The following is an 18,896-nucleotide window of genomic DNA, read 5'->3' as shown; positions in this document are numbered from 1 at the left end:
ATCATTGCCCATTATATTCAGTCCACTGTAGCAAGTAAAAATTCTGATTCTTATTCATCTACTGTGTGTGTGCTAAGCCATTTCAGTTGTGTCCAACTCTGTGCAACCCTATGGACTGTAGCCCACCAGGCTCGTCTGTCCATGGAATTCTCCAGGCAAGAACACTGGAAGAGGCTATTAAACAGAAGATTCTCTTGAGATTTTATATTAGAGAAACTACATATATTTTGTCCACTTCCCGATTGTTCTGTAAAGAGAAGCAGAATCCCAAAGCAATTGTGAATTGAAATTTGTTGTCTTGTTTGCACATCTTCTGATAGACGTGTTTTCTGCTCACCCCATAAACATGACTATCACCTCATAAGCCATGTTCCACTGTATCCATTGGCTTTTACCATTTCCTCAAATGATTAAGGGAGGAAAAAAAGCTTAAATTGGGCCAAACTTATAAGACCAAAGTACGAACTCACTTTTAAAAGATGGGCTACTTCAATCACTTACACGAAGAAATAAACTATAGCAGATGTTTGTTTTCCCACTTGTCCGTGTATCACTGTATAAAATTGGCAGCGCTCTGCCAAATGGCCTGTACAACTTGCGTTTATATGTATGTATATGTTTTCATTCATTTGTATGCTCGTATAGACACATGTTTATGTGATACATATCATATTACTCCGTACTTAGGGACAGCATTTACATAGCCCTGTGTCAGCAGTTCATTCATCTATCCTGGGAATAGTGTTAATCGCTCTATTATACTAATGTTTTATATATAACCCACCCTTCAAATGAGCTTCATTTAAAGTTGTCAGTGTTGGTTTACACCTGCAAAAAGGTGAGTATTTTTGTCCTAACTTGGGAATAGAGAAGACTGTTTCTCATCATTTGGTATATACCTAAAGAATAATATTTTTGTTTGCTTCGATTATTATGCAAAGCCACAGGGCAGACTTTGTATTGAAAGAAATTTGCTATAGAACTTTAGGGGAAAATCATGACTTGAGAGTTATGAGAATAACCACATGTTAGATAGGATATTTATTTAAAACATTTGTTTGAATACATATGAGGCAGAGTGAATAGAATTACAGAATTATCTTGTTTATAAATTCACTATTCCATTATTTAGATAGCATTGCCAACTTTAAAAATAAATTTTACCTTTCTTAAGATATTTTACTAATAGAGACTATATTTTCTTTCTTTGCATAATACAAATAGAAAACATTCAGCTATAAATAGGTATCCTCAGTCACACAGTTTATTTGAATAGCATAGATTAAGTAATTTAGAGATATGTGGGGTACTCTAATTCTAATATACAAAATGTGTCAGTTAAAGTATTAACTAGTAATGATCTCCATTGGCCCATGATGATGCGGTATCAATGATTTAGAGGCTTTGAACCATCACATAAGTTTCATGTGACCTTTTTATTTTCCACTCCAACACCAAGGTCACCTTAAAGCTCCCCCTGGGTACAAGTTGGGAGGCCAGTGGCAAAGAGAGAGAGGGAGGGAAGGAGAGGGGGTGAATATACACTTAGACTCCATTTTTTAAATTAAAAGAGGTTCTGTGAAATCTGAGTTTTCTTGAGAGTTTCTGAGGATAATTTGGACTGATAAATTCTCATGTAGTTTCTTCCTTGAATAGTTGTGTCTTCCCAGAGTTCACATCAACATGGTGTTTATTGAACATCTGCTCTATGCCTCTGGGGACTCTGAGAAGGACTAGGAATATAAGGAGGAGAAGCTTGTATATTGATCTCATTATTTCTGTTGTATGATAAATAAATGTTGTCTTAAATGAACTGCTTCAGCAAGTAGTAATGTTTTAAGGCATTTCCTAAGGAGTTAAAAAAATAAAATGGAGTGAGAAGCCCCGCTGTTATATTCAGTTAGTTCTTTCCATTATACTAGCTTAGTTTTGTTTTCCAGGTCTCTAAACAATTACCAACATTATAGGTGAGATAGAAGAAATGTTGACTTCTTGATCTCAACCCCACTTTTTATCTTATTTGTACCATTATCTGTCTCTCAGTATTACTGTTGAGATAAACCTGGATACAGAAAAAGCACCTCCCTTCTGTATATAAACTCAATCAATGCAATAAATAAGATGTGTGTCCTTAGGAAAAGAAACCAAGATATGCTTATCCTTTACTGGATGACTGCAAGATAGAAGAAATGGCTAAAAACATACCTAGATTTCTTTTTTTCAGTTTGATTACCTAAATAAGTAAGGGCTAAAATTCATCAGAGCTTCTGTGCTATGTTGGTCTGAGTAGAGAAAATAGATGCACAGATCATAAATTAAGGCCTGGAAACAGCCTATGAACTTCTGCCAGCAATAGCTAATTTGCAACAATGGGGGCTTCGTGAAAATGACAATTTCAGTCGGCATGGAGAGGAAGGCAGAGCTATTTGAAAGGATGGAGAGCCTAGTGTCTGCCAATTGATGTTGGCAGGGGATTGTCAACCCACTGAGTACTAGGACTCATCAGCATATTTAGTGTTATGAGCACAGACATTGTCTTTAAAAACATAAGCCATGAGAGGGCAATGCGGGCTGCAGACTGCAGAGAATAGCATTTCAGGCAGGTGGATGGCACAAATACTTATAAAAGTTGTGGCAAATGGAAATCAGAATAGAAAGGAACCAGATATGAGGGCAAAGAGAAAAAAGGCCAGAAGTAAATTCACGAGAAATGTGAGTATAGAAGTTATAATAATTTTTTCTATTAATATAATAACATAAGGAACAAATGTTGACTGCCAAAAAAAGAAAAGATAAGTTAATGCTAGCAAATCCAGAAAAACACAAAGGGAATAAAAATTATTCTACTATCATCACCACAAATAGTACTGTTATGACTAAGATCTTCTAGGATTTTTAGCTCCATAATTTAAAATAATTAAAAGTATTAAGAGTTTGTTTGGACAAATCTATTATAATGAAGATAATGTTAACTTTCCTTCCCCTACATGTATTATAAACAATTAATCTGTAAATTAGGGTAATTTCAGTAAACACAAATATTATAAAGACCCTCTGTTAACTTGCAGTTTTACTTACATAATAGCAAATAGATATTTTGAGAATATTTGCTCATGTTCATATAATGATTGAAATTAATGAGACTATAAACTAGTTCTAATTATATTACACTAAATTCCTCTGTTTCAGAAAATTTGTGAACAGGTGGTTTATGCCACAGGAAAGCCTTTCAGTTGTTCATTAAATACATAGTCTTACTTAGTCTTAGGTACATCATGCTTTAATTTAGTATTGAAAATACAGGTGATAATACATCTTTAGGTACAGTGAGATACCATGTTAAAGCAGTAACTGATGAGTTTTCCTATTCTAAGCTTTATGGAACTTCTCCAGTTGTATCTATCTTGTCTCTCAGCCTGGGAATCGAGTTTACAATTTTCCCTAGAAAAATTATACTTTTAGAGGCATTGAGTACCTGCTCTTCAAACCTTTCCTTCTCAAACCCAGAATAGATTAATACACTCTCACTGATGAAGGGCAAAGAGAGCTTAGGGGGAAAAGGAAGAGAAGCAAACTCTGGACTTCACTGCAGACTTTGCAGCATTAGAACAGGGCTCTGCAGTGGAGCAGGGATATTGATTGGGTTGCTCACATTGGATGGGAATGGGAGGTGGTCTTTCCACATCCTTTGGGTTCCAGAATACCATAGAGGGAAAAAAAAAATATCCCAGTATCTCCAAAAAATTTTAGGCTTTCATTAAGAGAAATAAGCTACTCTTTTGTTAAGAGAAATAAGAGAGACTCAGGAGAGGCTGAACCGTGGGAACCTCTGTAGACACCAAGTTGAAAAAGTGTCCTGCACACCTCTATAACCATGGCTTCCACAGACTAAAACAGAGGATGGCCTCAGGTCTGCCCAACCTGCCCCACAACCAATTGCATAAAGGTAGGTCAGGTTTTTCTGTCATTAGTTAGAATATGGTTTGACAAATTTTAATAATCCTGCTACAAAATAGAAAAAGTAGAAAAAGATCACTTGTGTTCATCCTTGGGGGTTTCCTGGGTAGCTCAGCTGGTAAAGAATCCTCTTGCAATGCAGGAGACCCGGGTTCAATTCCTGGATTGTGAAGTTCCCCTGAAGAAGGGATAAGCTACCCATTCCAGTATTCTTGGGCTTCCCTCATGACTCAGATAGTAAAGAATCCACATGCAATGCATGTGGGAGACCTGGGTTCAATCTCTGGGTTGGGAATATCCCCTGGAGGAGGGCATGGCAACCCACTCCAGTATAAAGAGTTTTCCTGGTGGCTCAGATAGTAAAGAATCTACCTGCAATGCAGGAGACCTGGGTTCAGTCCCTGGGTTGGGAAGATCCCCTGGAGAACTGAATGGCAACCCACTCCAGTATTCTTGCCTGGAGAATTCCATAGACAGAGGAGCTTGGTGGGCTACAGTCCATGGGATTGCAAAGAGTTGGACACTACTGAGTGACTAACACCTGTTTTGAATATTCAAACTCGACAAAACTGCATGCCTATTTCTAGCATATTTTAGAGCTGCTACTTACATCCTTGGGCTTCCCCAGTGGCTCAGGGATAAAGAATCCACTTGCAATGGCAGGAGATGCAGGTTTGATCCCTAGGTTGGGATGATCCCCTGGAGGAGAAAACGGCAACCAACTCCATCCAGTATTCTTGCTAGGGAAATCCCATGGACAGAGAGCCTGGCCAGCTACAGTCCATAGGGTTGCAAAAAGCTGGACACAACTGAGCACACACACATTCTTAATTAACCTCACAGTAACTCTGTGTTGTAGGTGTTACAGGTCCCTACTCTATTCACTCATCATAAATAAAATGTCTTAGAGCTATTAAGTGCCCAAATGTTCACCAGAGTCTGGATATTCTCTGTTAGATGCCTTTTGTGCCCCACCTAACCTCTACAGAGTCCAAATTAATTCTTTTTTTTTTTTTTTTTTTAATGGCAACCAGGTTTGAGATGGTGTGGCCTAACAATTACATCTCAGCAGCCATGGGTGCCTCACACTTATGCCTGTGCAATGTGAAAATGAAGGGTTGTTCATTATCCCATGAATGACCTTCGACCAATGGGGCTTGGGAGCCAGGGATCGATTTTTCACTTTTTGTTCCCTTGAGTAAACCATTCTGGCTTTTTAGAATCTCTTGGCATGACTGAACCTCAGTTATCCTCACCAGTAACCAACTCAACAGTGAATCTCCTGCTTTATGTCACTTCCCTCACTTCTGCAGCCTGCTCTCTACCATTCACTCCCCAATAAACCATCCATCCATCCACTCATCTATCCATCTCACACACACTCACATGTGTGCAATAGGATGTCTGTGTATGTGTTGTAGGGAAAGAGCTATGCCACTAATTTTTTTAAAAAAGGTTTAATTTATGGTCTCAGAAAGCTTATGGTTTTCTGGAAAAATTGCTAAAGCTAGAGATTAGGGGAGTTTAGACACTTTTTTGAGACTAATGAGAAGTGCAGCTGGATTTAAAAACTGGACTGAACATTCTCAAAATGTGTTCTTTCCACTATAAAATGAAAACCAGCAATTTATAAGTGCTATAGTTTATGTTGCAATGTTGTTAAAATTTTCACTCATTAAGTATACTGTATTTTCTTCAAAATAGACAATGATGTTAGAGATAAGGAAAATGGCATATTGTATAAACTGATTTAGGTTGTGATGTTTAGCAGCATGTTCAAAGAAAGAAAGTTTGGGTGAAGAACCACGTGAAGAGAGTGGGAGAATAAAAATACAAATAAATCGTTTAATTCAGAGGAGATTAAGTCAGCAGACATCAAAGAATTCATAAAAATCATTTGGACCCTCAAATCCAAATAACTTCCTTTCTCTCCATCTACAGTTTGAAATAAAGTCTTTGGAAAAATAATGTCCTGAAAAGTACAAAATTAATTAGTAGACCTCTACTAAAGCTTGAAAGTTATGGCTATATATTGTGTTACTTCTGCCAAATAGTTGTAAACATTTGATTAAAGACTCTATAGAAAGGCTATTTTTCAAAATCACTACAGGTTGTCTTGAGTTATACATATTTGAATTTCAGTGTAGTTAACATTACATGATAATATTCTAAAATATAAGTACTATCATGATGTCATTTTCTTCTAATCAAGGGTTCATCTTAAATAGTATTATGATATTTATAGAAAAATATACAACTGATCATTATATTTGTTTTAGGGAATTTAAAAGTTCTTCCACAGATTTTCAGAGTCCTCATAAATTCCTGAGGTTTACAGCTCAAAGTCTAGTGGGTACCATAAGGGAGTAACCAGGTGGACTCTGGTGTCCCTACCTGATATTTCAACTAGAGCAGCCTTCCTTAAGTATGTTGCTTTGGCCTCCTGGTAAGATTGGGCTTCCTGGTAACTCAAGTAAAGAATCCACCTGAAATGCAGGAGACCTGGGTTCAGTTCCTGAGTTGGGAAGATCCCTTGGAGAAGGAAAATGGCAACCCACTCCAGTATTCTTGCCTGGGAAATCCCATGGACAGAGGAGCCGGTGGACTACAGTTCATTCCATGGGGGACACAAGAATTGGACAAGTCTTAGAGACTAAACCACCACCACCGAGATATAATCATAGGAATGTTTTAGTGAAATAATTGAGAACTATAAAAATTAAAGCAATGATGCCAATTGAAAGAAACATGTTCTTAAATTTAAAATAATTCAAACAAAATTACAGATTTAGGTGTGTTAAAATGTTTATATCTTTAGCTTGACTTGCAAGGTAACTAAACTTAAGGAGGCCAACTCTATGTTTAGTGCTAAAAGAATAAGTGCAATTAAATAACAAACATGACAACATAGAAATACATGGTTGGACATTTTACACACAGGTTAAAATTAGGGATATATCATATTTTTAATCACTGGGATTTTAACAAATTCCTTCAACATTTATTGAGCAGCTGCTTTGTGTCAATCCCGTCAATCCCTTTCTGACAAACAGGGCTATCCCAGTGCACAAAATGCCTTCTTGGAACATTCTAGTGTAGAAAAGGAGAACAATAAAAAGAAACAAACCAAAAGTAAACTATATCTTACGTTATGTGACAGTTTCCTATGGCTACTGTAGCTATTAAATACAAATTTGGTGGCTTAAAACAACACAGATTTATTCTCTTACAGTCCTGGAGGACAGATGTCTGAAACCACTTTCAGAGCATTGAAGTCAAAGCATCAGCAGAACTCTTGGGAGAACACTATTTCCTGGCCTGTTCTAACTTCTGGAGGTTACCTGCAGTCTGATTCATGACCTCTTTGCCCTGTCGTTCCAATCTCCTCCTTTCATCACCAATCTCTTTCTCCTTTTTTGTATTCAGTCTCTTTCTCCTCTTTTAAGTGCACATGTAATGGCATTATAGAGCTTGGTTCATATAACTAACATTGGATAATATTCCTATCTCAATCTCTTTAGTTTCATTACATCTGAAAAGGTCCTTTGGTCATGTTAGATAACATTCAGAGGTTCTAGTCATTAGGACCTGAATATTTTTTTTGGGTAATCACCACAAGTGATTACCATGCAACATAAGAGAGATTAAGCGTAGTCTTGAAGAGCTATTTCTAAGTAGTGTCATCAGGGTAAGCCTCATTGAGTAACAATTGACCAAAGATGGGTAAATAGTTGGTTCTGTGAATATCCAAGGCAGAGCACTGCAGGGAGAGTAATACCCATTTAAAAAGTTTAAGGAGATGTGTCCACGTGTCCATGATTGAATTGGGAAAGAGGATAGAAATGGAATTATAAATCAGGAAGCAAGTGGAAGGGTTATATGACATTTTTAAGGAAATCAGTTATTCTCAGTGAAATGAGGAGCTGTTTCAGGTATTGGGGTGGAGATGTGACATGCCTTAAAGCAGGCTCACTCTGGCTACTGTGTTGAGAGTATTCTAAACAGCAAGAGTGAAAGGAAGGAAATCCATTAGAGAGAGATTGCAGAAAGGTTGAGAAAGAGCTTATAGCTGGTACCAGAGTGGTAGTAGAGAAGATGGCAAGAAATGCTCAGACTCTGAATATGTTTGAAAATTGTTCCCAAATGATTGGTCAATAGGTTGAATGGACTATAAATGAGAAATTGAGGAGAAAAGGCATCTCTGAAGTTGTGGACTGAGCTTTAGAAGGAAAGGACTGTCAGAGGATAAATTTAAGAATAAGGTCAGGAATTCATCTTTAGATGTGCTACTTTGAGATTTCTGTTGGGCATCCAAGTGAAAGTATAAGTAGCTACCACTTGAGCAAGCTGTAGAAGGAAGTATCTCAGCACACAGCTGTGCTTTCAGTTTCAGGGAGATAGTGAAGGGTATAAGGAATTATTCATAATAGTTCAGTTCAGTCACTCAGTCGTGTCCAACTCTTTGCGACCCCATGAATCACAGCACACCAGGCCTCCCTGTCCATCACCAACTCCCGGAGTTCACCCAGACTCACGTCCATCGAGTCAGTGATGCCATCCAGCCATCTCATCCTCTGTCGTCCCCTTCTCCTCCTGCCCCCAACCCCTTCCAGCATCAGAGTCTTTTCCAATGAGTCAACTCTTCGCATGAGGTGGCCAAAGTACTGGAGTTCAGCTTTAGCATCATTCCTTCCAAAGAAATCCCAGGGCTGATCTCCTTTAGAATGGACTGGTTGGATCTCCTTGCAGTCCAAGGGACTCTCAAGAGTCTTCTCCAACACCACAGTTCAAAAGCATCAATTCTTTGGCACTCAGCCTTCTTCACAGTCCAGCTCTCACATCTGTACATGACCACTGGAAAAACCATAGCCTTGAATAGATGGACCTTTGTTGCCAAAGTAATGTCTCTGCTTTTGAATATGCTGTCTAGGATGGTCATAACTTTCCTTCCAAGGAGTAAGCATCTTTTAATTTCATGGCTGCAGTCACCATCTGCAGTGATTTTGGAACCCCAAAAAAATTAAGTCTGACACTGTTTCCCCATCTATTTCCCATGAAGTGATGGGACCGGATGCCATGATCTTCGTTTTATGAATGTTGAATTTTAAACCAACTTTTTCACTCTCCTCTTTCACCTTCATCAAGAGGCTTTTTAGTTCCTCTTCACTTTCTGCCATAATGGTGGTGTCATCTGCATATCTGAGGTTATTGATATTTCTCCCGGCAATCTTGATTCCAGCTTGTGCTTCTTCCAGCCCAGCATTTCTCATGATGTACTCTGCATATAAGTTAAATAAGCAGGGTGACAATATACAGCCCTGACGTACTCCTTTTCCTACTTGGGACCAGTCTGTTTTTCCATGCCCAGTTCTGGCTGTTGCTTCCTGACCTGCATACCAGTTTCTCAAGAGGCAGGTCAGGTAGTCTGATATTCCCATCTCTTTCAGAATTTTCCACAGTTGATTGTGATCCACACAGTCAAAGGCTTTGGCATAGTCAATAAAGCAGAAATAGATGTTTTTCTGGAACTCTCTTGCTTTTTCAATGATCCAGTGGATGTTGGCAATTTGGTCTCTGGTTCCTCTGCCTTTTCTAAGACCAGCTTGAATATCTGGAAGTTCATGGTTCATGTATTGCTGAAGCCTGGTTTGGAGAATTTTAAGCATTACTTTACTAGTGTGTGAGATGAGTGCAATTGTGCGGTAGTTTGAGCATTCCTTGGCATTGCCTTTCTTTGGGATTGGAATGAAAACTGACCTTTTCCAGTCCTGTGGCCACTGCTGAGTTTTCCAAATTTGCTGGCAGATTGAGTGCAGCACTTTCACAGCATCATCTTTCAGGATTTAAAATAGCTCAACTGGAATTCCATCACCTCCACTAGCTTTGTTCATAGTGATGCTTTCTAAGGCCCACTTGACTTCACATTCCAAGATGTCTGGCTCTAGGTCAGTGATCACACCATCGTGAATATATGGGTCGTGAAGATCTTTTTTGTACAGTTCTTCTGTGTATTCTTGCCACCTCTTCTTAATATCTTCTGCTTCTGTTAGGTCTATACCATTTCTGTCCTTTATCGACCCCATCTTTGCATGAAATGTTCCCTTGGTATCTCTAATTTTCTTGAAGAGATCTCTAGTCTTTCCCATTCTGTTGTTTTCCTCTATTTCTTTGCATTGATCACTGAGGAAGGCTTTCTTCTCTCTCCTTGCTGTTCTTTGGAACTCTTCATTCAGATGCTTATATGTTTCTTTTTCTCCTTTGCTTTTCGCTTCTCTTCTTTCACAGCTATTTGTAAAGCCTCCCCAGACAGCCATTTTGCTTTTTTGCATTTCTTTTCCATGGGGATGGTCTTGATCCCTGTCTCCTGTACAATGTCATGAACCTCAGTCCATAGTTCATCAGGCACTCTATCTATCAGATCTAGGCCCTTAAATCTATTTCTCACTTCCACTGTATAATCATAAGGGATTTGATTTAGGTCATACCTGAATGGTCTAGTGGTTTTCCCTATTTTCTTCAATTTCAGTCTGAATTTGGCAATAAGGAGTTCATAATCTGAGCCACAGTCAGCTCCTGGTCTTGTTTTTGCTGACTGTATAGAGATTCTCCATCTTTGGCTGCAAAGAATATAATCAGTCTGATTTCGGTGTTGACCATCTGGTGATGTCCACGTGTAGAGTCTTCTCTTGTGTTGTTGGAAGAAGGTGTTTGCTATGACCAGTGCATTTTCTTGGCAAAACTCTATTAGTCTTTGCCCTGCTTCTGGAGGGTAATAAAACAAGGTATTGCCCATTACTGGATACTCCGGGGACTGAAGAAGGCACTTTCTATAGTTCCTGGGATAAGAAGCCTAAACTGATACTGTCTCAGGAAATGGGCCCATGTTCACCCTAAATTAAGAACATCTGGGAAAGTCAGATTTTTTTTTCCTCCCCTAAATGCATTGTCCCCATTTGGCCCCTGGTGATGATAGAAAACGCTTTTCAGAAGAGTGGCTTTGGTCCCAGGACACAAGGTTCACTCTTAATCTGTGTTGAGGGTACAGCAGGTTCATTAAATATTCCCCTTTAGTCTGTGCTGCCTCACTTGAGGGAGCCTGGTTTTAATCCCAGTGCCTGGTGCCAAGTGTTGATCTCTGTCTGGCAGGATTGCTTGGAGAAAATGTGACTCCGTCTTGAAGATGATTGATGAAGTTGAGGACATCTGGAAAAGATACTCTGCTTAGCTTGGGTCTCTTCTGGATCCCTGTGCATATAAAGTAGAAATCCTTGGGGAAACATGGTCTTAGTTCTAGAGTATATGTTCACAGGGAATAGATGTTTATATTAGAATTTTGCATATTAGAACACCCTATTCTTTATAATCTACTTCACTCTAAACTAAGTTATTCAGAGCATCCACTAAGTTCTTAATTTCAGCAACTATGTATCTTATTTCTGGACATTCCATTAGAAATATTTCCAATTCTTTTTTTTTTCCTCATAATGGGTTTTATTTTAATTGTATTTTGTATTTCTTCTTTTATTACTCTGATCATTTAAAAACATATAGTTTATGGTCTCTTTCAAGTTGTTCCATCATCTCAAGTTCTTGGGATGCGTGCCAATTCTTCTATTTATTTTGTCTGCCACTCACTTTCTTTAGAGTAAATGGATTCTATTTTTTTCCTAAATTTGTAAACTTTTAGCTCATTAGCAGCTGGCATTTTGTAAGTGTGTGTTTGGGAGGTAAGAGGCATATCAGACCTGACAAAGATTAGTTGTTTCCTTGTGATATCCTATGGGATTCACATGAAACCTGAGATGAAGAATTTTCCTTTGAAAAGAGAAATAGTTAATATTTGTTTCTATAGGGTATTTCAGAGGGTGGGTCCCAAACGGGGCTTGATCTGGTTTCCTTGGTGGTGTTAATTTTTAGACTTGGGATTCCCTCAAGATACTGTACATTCTGAACCTATAGTATTGTGTAGTTTAGGCTTGTATTTTTGGTTATTTTTCTCTCCAGCCTGGAGAGTGGAGATATATGCTATGTTGTTTTGTTGTATGTTGTTGTTTACTCACTGAGTCATGCCTGTCTCTTTGCCACCCTGTGGACTGTACCCCACCAGGTCCCTCTGTCTATGGGATTCTCCAGGCAAGAATACTGGAGTGGGTTGCCATTTCCTCCTCCAGGGGATCATTCCGACCCCAGAATAGAACCCGGATCTCTTGTGTCTCCTTCATTGGCAGGCAGGTCCTTTACCACTAGAACCACCTGGGGAGCCACTTCCCAATCAATGCCCTGGGCCGGGAGCAGTGGCTTGCTTGTTCTTTATTCATGACTTACTCTTGAACTATTTATTCCAGTGTCCTGGATCTGTATGAGGATTTCAGTTCCAGATGCTCATCTTTTATGAGCTCATGAAAGTGAAAGTGTTAGTTGTTCAGTCATGTTTGACACTTTGTGACCCCATGTTCTGTATGAGCTCATGCTGCTGCTGCTGCTGAGTCCCTTCAGTCGTGTCTGACTCTGTGTGACCCCATAGACGGCAGCCCACCAGGCTCCGCTGTCCCTGGGATTCTCCAGGCAAGAACACTGGAGTGGGCTGCCATTTCCTTCTCCAATGCATGAAAGTGAAAAGTGAAAGTGAAGTCGCTCAGTTGTGTCAGATTCTTTGTGACCCTGTGGACTGCAGCCTACCAGGCTCCTCCATCCATGGGATTTTCCAGGCAAGAGTACTGGAGTGGGGTGCCATTGCCTTCTCCCATGAGCTCATGACCAGTTCTATAATCATTGTGTGTTGGCATTTGAAGCTCTGTTTCTGTCCATAAGGTTCGATTCCTGGGTGGGGAAGATCCCCTGGAGATCTTTCCTGGAAAATGCCATGGACAGAGGAGTCTGATGGTCTACAGTCCATGGGGTTAACAGGCCAATGCCTGGTCCATCTTCCCCATGGGTTCCTGCAATGTCTTCTCTAACTATGACTCCCTTCCTTATTTCAGACTCTGGAAATCCCTTTATTTTATACATACAGCTTTATATTTACTCATCATGCAATATTTGGAGCACAGATATAGTTGCATTGAGAAAGTAAAAAGTAGCTCAATCTACCAACTTCATGGAACTGGATTTTTCCCTACTTTTTAAAAAATCAGTTTTTATTGGAGTAGAGTTGCTCAGTTTCTAGTGTATAGCAAAGTGAATCAGCCATATATATATATATATATAAATCCCTTCTCTTTTGGATTTCCTTCTCATTTTGGTCACCACAGAGCATTGAATAGAGTTATTTGTGCAATACAGTAGATTCTTGTTAGTTATCTATTTTATAAATAGTATCAATAGTGTATATGTGTCAATCTCAGTTTCCCAGTTCATCCCATCCCCGTTTCTCCCTTGGTATTCATACGTTTGTTTTCTGTATGCATGTTTCTATTTTTGCTTTGCAAATTTGATCATCTATACCATTTTTATAGATTCCAAATGTTGCTGCTAAGTCACTTTAGTCATGTCCAACTCTGTGCGACCCCATAGATGGCAGCCCACCAGGCTCCCCCGTCCCTGGGATTCTCTAGGCAAGAACACTGGAGTGGGTTGCCATTTCCTTCTCCAATGCATGAAAGTGAAAAAATAAAGTGAAGTTGCTCAGTCGTGTCCAACTCCTAGCGACCCCATGGACTGCAGCCCACCAGGCCCCTCTGTCCAGGGGATTTGCCAGGCAAGAGTACTGGAGTGGAGTGCCATTGCCTTCTCCAAGATTCCACATATATGCATTAATATACAATATTTGTTTTTCTTTCTGACTTACTTCACTCTATATGATAGTCTCTAGGTCCATCTACAACTCTTACAATTGATCCAATTTTTTTCCTTTTATGACTGAGTAATATTCCATTGTATATACATACCACATCTTCTTTATCCATTCCTCTGTTAATGGACATTTAGATTGTTTCCTTGTCTTGACTACTGTAAATAGTGCTGCAATGAACATTGGGATGCATGTATCATTTTGAATTATGCTTTCCTCTGGCTATGTGCCCAGGAGTGGGATTGCTGGGTGATATGGTAGTTCTATGTTAGTTTTCAAAGAAACTTCCATTCTTTTTTCATTTGTTGTTTTATTTCTTTTTTGGAGGTAGGTGGGAAAGAATTATTTTTTAAACTATATTAAACTTAAAATAACCCTGTTCTTCATTCTTAATATTTTTTTTACCTACTCTGTATTCCTCTATTAATATTGCTTCAGTGATTTCTAAACCCTTGAAGACAAATCCTACATGCAAGTGTTTTCAAGATAATATTTTTGAACAAAGATGTGGGAAATACCAACATAATTGTCTCATTATTTGTAATTTCAGGAACAGTCAATAAATCCCTACATGAAAACTAATTAGAACAGTTAATTCTAATTTCTCAACAAATATAATTTTTTCAATTAAGTTCAGTTGCTCAGTCATGTCTGACTCTTTGCGACCCCATGGACTGTAGCACAACAGGTTTCCCTGTCCATCACCAATTCCCGGAGCTTGCTCAAACTCATGTCCATCAACTCGGTGATGTCATCCAACTATTTCATCCTCTGTCATCCCCTTCTCCTCCTGCCTTCAGTTTTTCCCAGCATCAGGGTCTTTTCTAAGGAGTCAGTTCTTTGCATCAGGTGGCCAAAGTATTGGATCTTCAGCTTTAGCATCAGTCTTTCCAATGAATATTCAGGACAGATTTCCTTTAGGATTGACTGGTTTGATCTCCTTGCAGTCCAAGGGACTCTCAAGAATCTTCTCCAATACTTCAAAAGCATCAATTCTTCAGTGCTCAGCTTTTTATGGTCCAACTCTCACATCCATATATGACTACTGGAAAAACCATAGCTTTTTTAGCAATTGTGTTTTTTGCATATTTTAGGAAATGAACCATTACTTAAAGTTATTCAGAATCTGAAAAAAAAATTGTTACATAATGGAAATTCTTATAGGGAATGTTATTGATTATTAAGTATGATTACAAAATACTTAATCTCTGTTCATTGACTATATCAATTCAGTTTGCTAATTATATTAATATTAGCACTGTGTATAAGAATAAATGTAATATAAAATAGTGTTAAATCTTATCAAAACTAAATGGTAAAGATACAAAGCATCATCAGAAAGATAATTATCTGTGTAATAGACAGCATGGAAATTATGTTCTTTGGGTATTTTTTAAAATCTCCATTAATAATTGATTTGTTCAAATCATATTTGATTTAAAAAAACAGAATATATTTAAAAATTTAACTCACCAGTTGGAGTGGATTACAAAAATATTTGACAGACTCTGTATTTTCAGATCAGATCAGATCAGTCGCTCAGTCGTGTCCGGCTCTTTGAGACCCCATGAATTGCAGACGCCAGGCCTCCCTGTCCATCACCAAATCCCAGAGTTCACTCAAACTCATGTCCATCGAGTTGGTGATGCCATCCAGCCATCTAATCCTCTGTCGTCCTCTTCTCCTCTTGTCCCCAATCCCTCCCAGCATCAGAGTCTTTTCCAATGAGTCAACTCTTCGCATGAGGTGGCCAAAGTACTGGAGTTTCAGCTTTAGCATCATTCCTTCCAAAGAAATCCCAGGGCTGATCTCCTTTAGAATGGACTGATTGGATCTCCTTGCAGTCCAAGGGACTCTCAAGAGTCTTCTCCAACACCACAGTTCAAAAGCATCAATTCTTTGGCGCTCAGCCTTCTTCACAGTCCAACTCTCACATCTATACACGACCACAGGAAAAACCATAGCCTTGACTAGACGGACCTTTGTTGACAAAGTAATGTCTCTGCTTTTGAATATGCTATCTAGGTTGGTCATAACTTTCCTTCCAAGGAGTAAGCGTCTTTGAATTTCATGGCTGCAGTCACCATCTGCAGTGATTTTGGATCCCAGAAAAATAAAGTCTGACACTGTTTCCACTGTTTCCCCATCTATTTCCCATGAAGTGATAAGGCAAGTATAAAAAATCAGAAATAAATTATTTTTTTTAAAAAAACCCACAATATGAAGAAACCATATAATTGATTATTGTGAAATAAAGCAGTAACAATTTATTATATAATGGATCTGAAACTTGGCCTTTCAGTACTGACAAATTTAGGATTTGTATCATATAGTTTTACATCAGTTAAGGATTGCGTCTCCTCTAATGTTATTACTTAAAAATTCCCAGCAATTTGTGTTTGCTACTCAGTGCCCTTAGTTCCAAGGCAAGTGCTTAATGAAGAAAAACTGAATGGTGACTGAATGAACTGTTGATCAGAAGCACGACCAGAGAACCAAAAAGTCACTGGTTAACTAGTAAGTACTTGGAGAAAGACACTCAACCCATTACAAAGGCTTACAAGGACACCTCAAAAAAATTAAAGGATCTAAACTTTGTGAAAATAAAATCCAATGGCTTCGATGGAATTCTGAATTTGTGATTGTGAGAAATCTTTACACAAATCTAGACACCTTAAAGTAATGCTATTTTGTGGGTCTTCTGATCTGCTGAAAATATGCCTCATCTATGCTACCTGATACGGTAGCCTCTAGTCATATATGGCTACTGAGTACTTTGAATGGAGATACTATGACTAGAGAACTAAATTTTGAAGGTCATCTTAGATCTGATTTTAATTTAAATGGACACATACATATGTCATTATAGCCCTACAGAGTTCTCTGTGATGGAAAATAGATATGGAAGCAGCAAGGATCTGACCAAAAGGAACCAAGGTTGGAAGTAATCAGAGGCAACTATGCCCTGTTTCTCATTATTGTTGGTCATACATTCCTTCAATGGGTACATATACACAAATATCACACACCATGTGCAGTGTCAACAGAAATCAATCATTATATATGTAATGACTTAGGAACTGTGAACATTTATGTCTTAGAATCATGAACAATTCCTGAAAAAGGTACATACTGAATACTCCATCTGGGAGATAAGTCAGACAAATAAGCATAGATATAAAAAGTTCACTGCTACAAATGAAGTAAGATATCTTTATCTAAACAATTGCTTCACTTACAGTGAGGATACAATATATGTGATGTGTCAGTGTGTGATGCAAGTGATGTGCCAATGAGCTTGCTTTATATTTGTAAGAAGATTGTAAATGTTTAAATAGTAAATGGTGTATTTTAGATAGATTATATTGGGTAAAATGAGGGTATCTTATTCTCTAAAGTTACTCTAGCATAAAACTCAGTTCTAGGCATATAAAAGAGAGTTAACTGTTACTCTTTTCTTTTTTATATGCAATGAAAACATATCATTATTCTTTGGAAGCCTTTTATGATGTATTTTTAAAAGTAATTCTTGAAACACTGTGTGTTTAGTAAGGCAGGCATTATTGTTATCTATTTTTTTCAGAAGCAAACAATGTAATAAATTGATGGACCTAATCCACTACCGTGTATGTAATAAATGAATGAAACCAGGATTTGAAATGGGTCCTTGGGAAATAAGGTTAGTGTTGTTTCTACTCTATGCTCTTGGCCCTCTATTAATGGTGACAATAATGGCTATGATAACTACAGGGGGAAAATAATGATGTTGATAATAATCATCATTTACATGAACTATGAATTAGTTCCTCTAAAGAGATTTACACACACTGTATTATTCTCAAATAGAACTACCTTCCTCATTGATTGTACAATATTCCCTTTTTCATATGTGCTGTTGGAAATTATAGTCTTCTTTTAAAATTTTATGTCATATTCAAATAAGTTTTTAAGTTTTATATTTTTCCTTTACCTTATGCTATTTCCTCATACATTCTGGTTTACAATATTTTCTTCTTTTCTAGTTTATCAGAATGATTTCTGACTATGATCTTAAAATCAGAAAAAAATTTGGAAGCTAAATATAGTTCAGTTTTACACCAGCTCAAAATACAGAAATCATCACTATGAACAAAGCTAGTGGAGGTGATAGAATTCCAGTTGAGCTATTCCAAAACCTTAAAGATGATGCTGTGAAAGGGCTGCACTCAATATGCCAGAAAATTTGGAAAACTCAGCAGTGGCCACAGGACTGGAAAAGGTCAGTTTTCATTCCAATCCCAAAGAAAGGCAATGCCAAAGAATGCTCAAACTACCGCACAATTGCACTCATCTCACACGCTAGTAAAGTAATGCTTAAAATTCTCCAAGCCAGGCTTCATCAATATGTGAACCGTGAACTTCCTGATGTTCAAGCTGGTTTTAAAAAAGGCAGAGGAACCAGACATCAAATTGCCAACATCTGCTGGATCATGGAAAAAGCAAGAGAGTTCCAGAAAAACATCTATTTCTGCTTTATTGACTATGCCAAAGCCTTTGACTGTGTGGATCACAATCAATTGTGGAAAATTCTGAAAGAGATGGGAATACCAGACCACCTGATCTGCCACTTGAGAAACTGGTATGCAGGTCAGGAAGCAACAGTTAGAACTGGACATGGAATAACAGACTGGTTCCAAATAGGAAAAGGAGTACATCAAGGCTGTATATTGTCATCCTGTTTATTTAACTTATATGCAGAGTACATCATGAGAAATGCTGGACTGGAAGAAACACAAGCTGGAATCAAGATTGCCGGGAGGCAACACCCTTATGGCAGAAAGTGAAGAGGAACTAAAAAAAACCTCTTGATGAAGGTGAAAGAGGAGAATGAAAAAGTTGGCTTAAAGCTCAACTTTCAGAAAACAAAGATCATGGCATCCAGTCCCATCACCTCATGGGAAATAGATGGGGCAACAGTGGAAACAGTGTCAGACTTTATTTGTCTGGGCTCCAAAATCACCGCAGATGGTGACTGCAGCCATGAAATTCAAAGACGCTTACTCCTTGGAAGGAAAGTTATGACCAACCTAGATAGCATATTCAAAAGCAGAGACATTACTTTGCCAACAAAGGTTCGTCTAGTCAAGGCTATGGTTTTTCCTGTGGTCAT

Source organism: Bos indicus, chromosome 17, assembly GCF_029378745.1.
Source record: "Bos indicus isolate NIAB-ARS_2022 breed Sahiwal x Tharparkar chromosome 17, NIAB-ARS_B.indTharparkar_mat_pri_1.0, whole genome shotgun sequence".
NCBI classification, from domain to species: Eukaryota; Metazoa; Chordata; class Mammalia; order Artiodactyla; family Bovidae; genus Bos; species Bos indicus.
Note: the sequence above shows the minus strand (reverse complement) of the source record.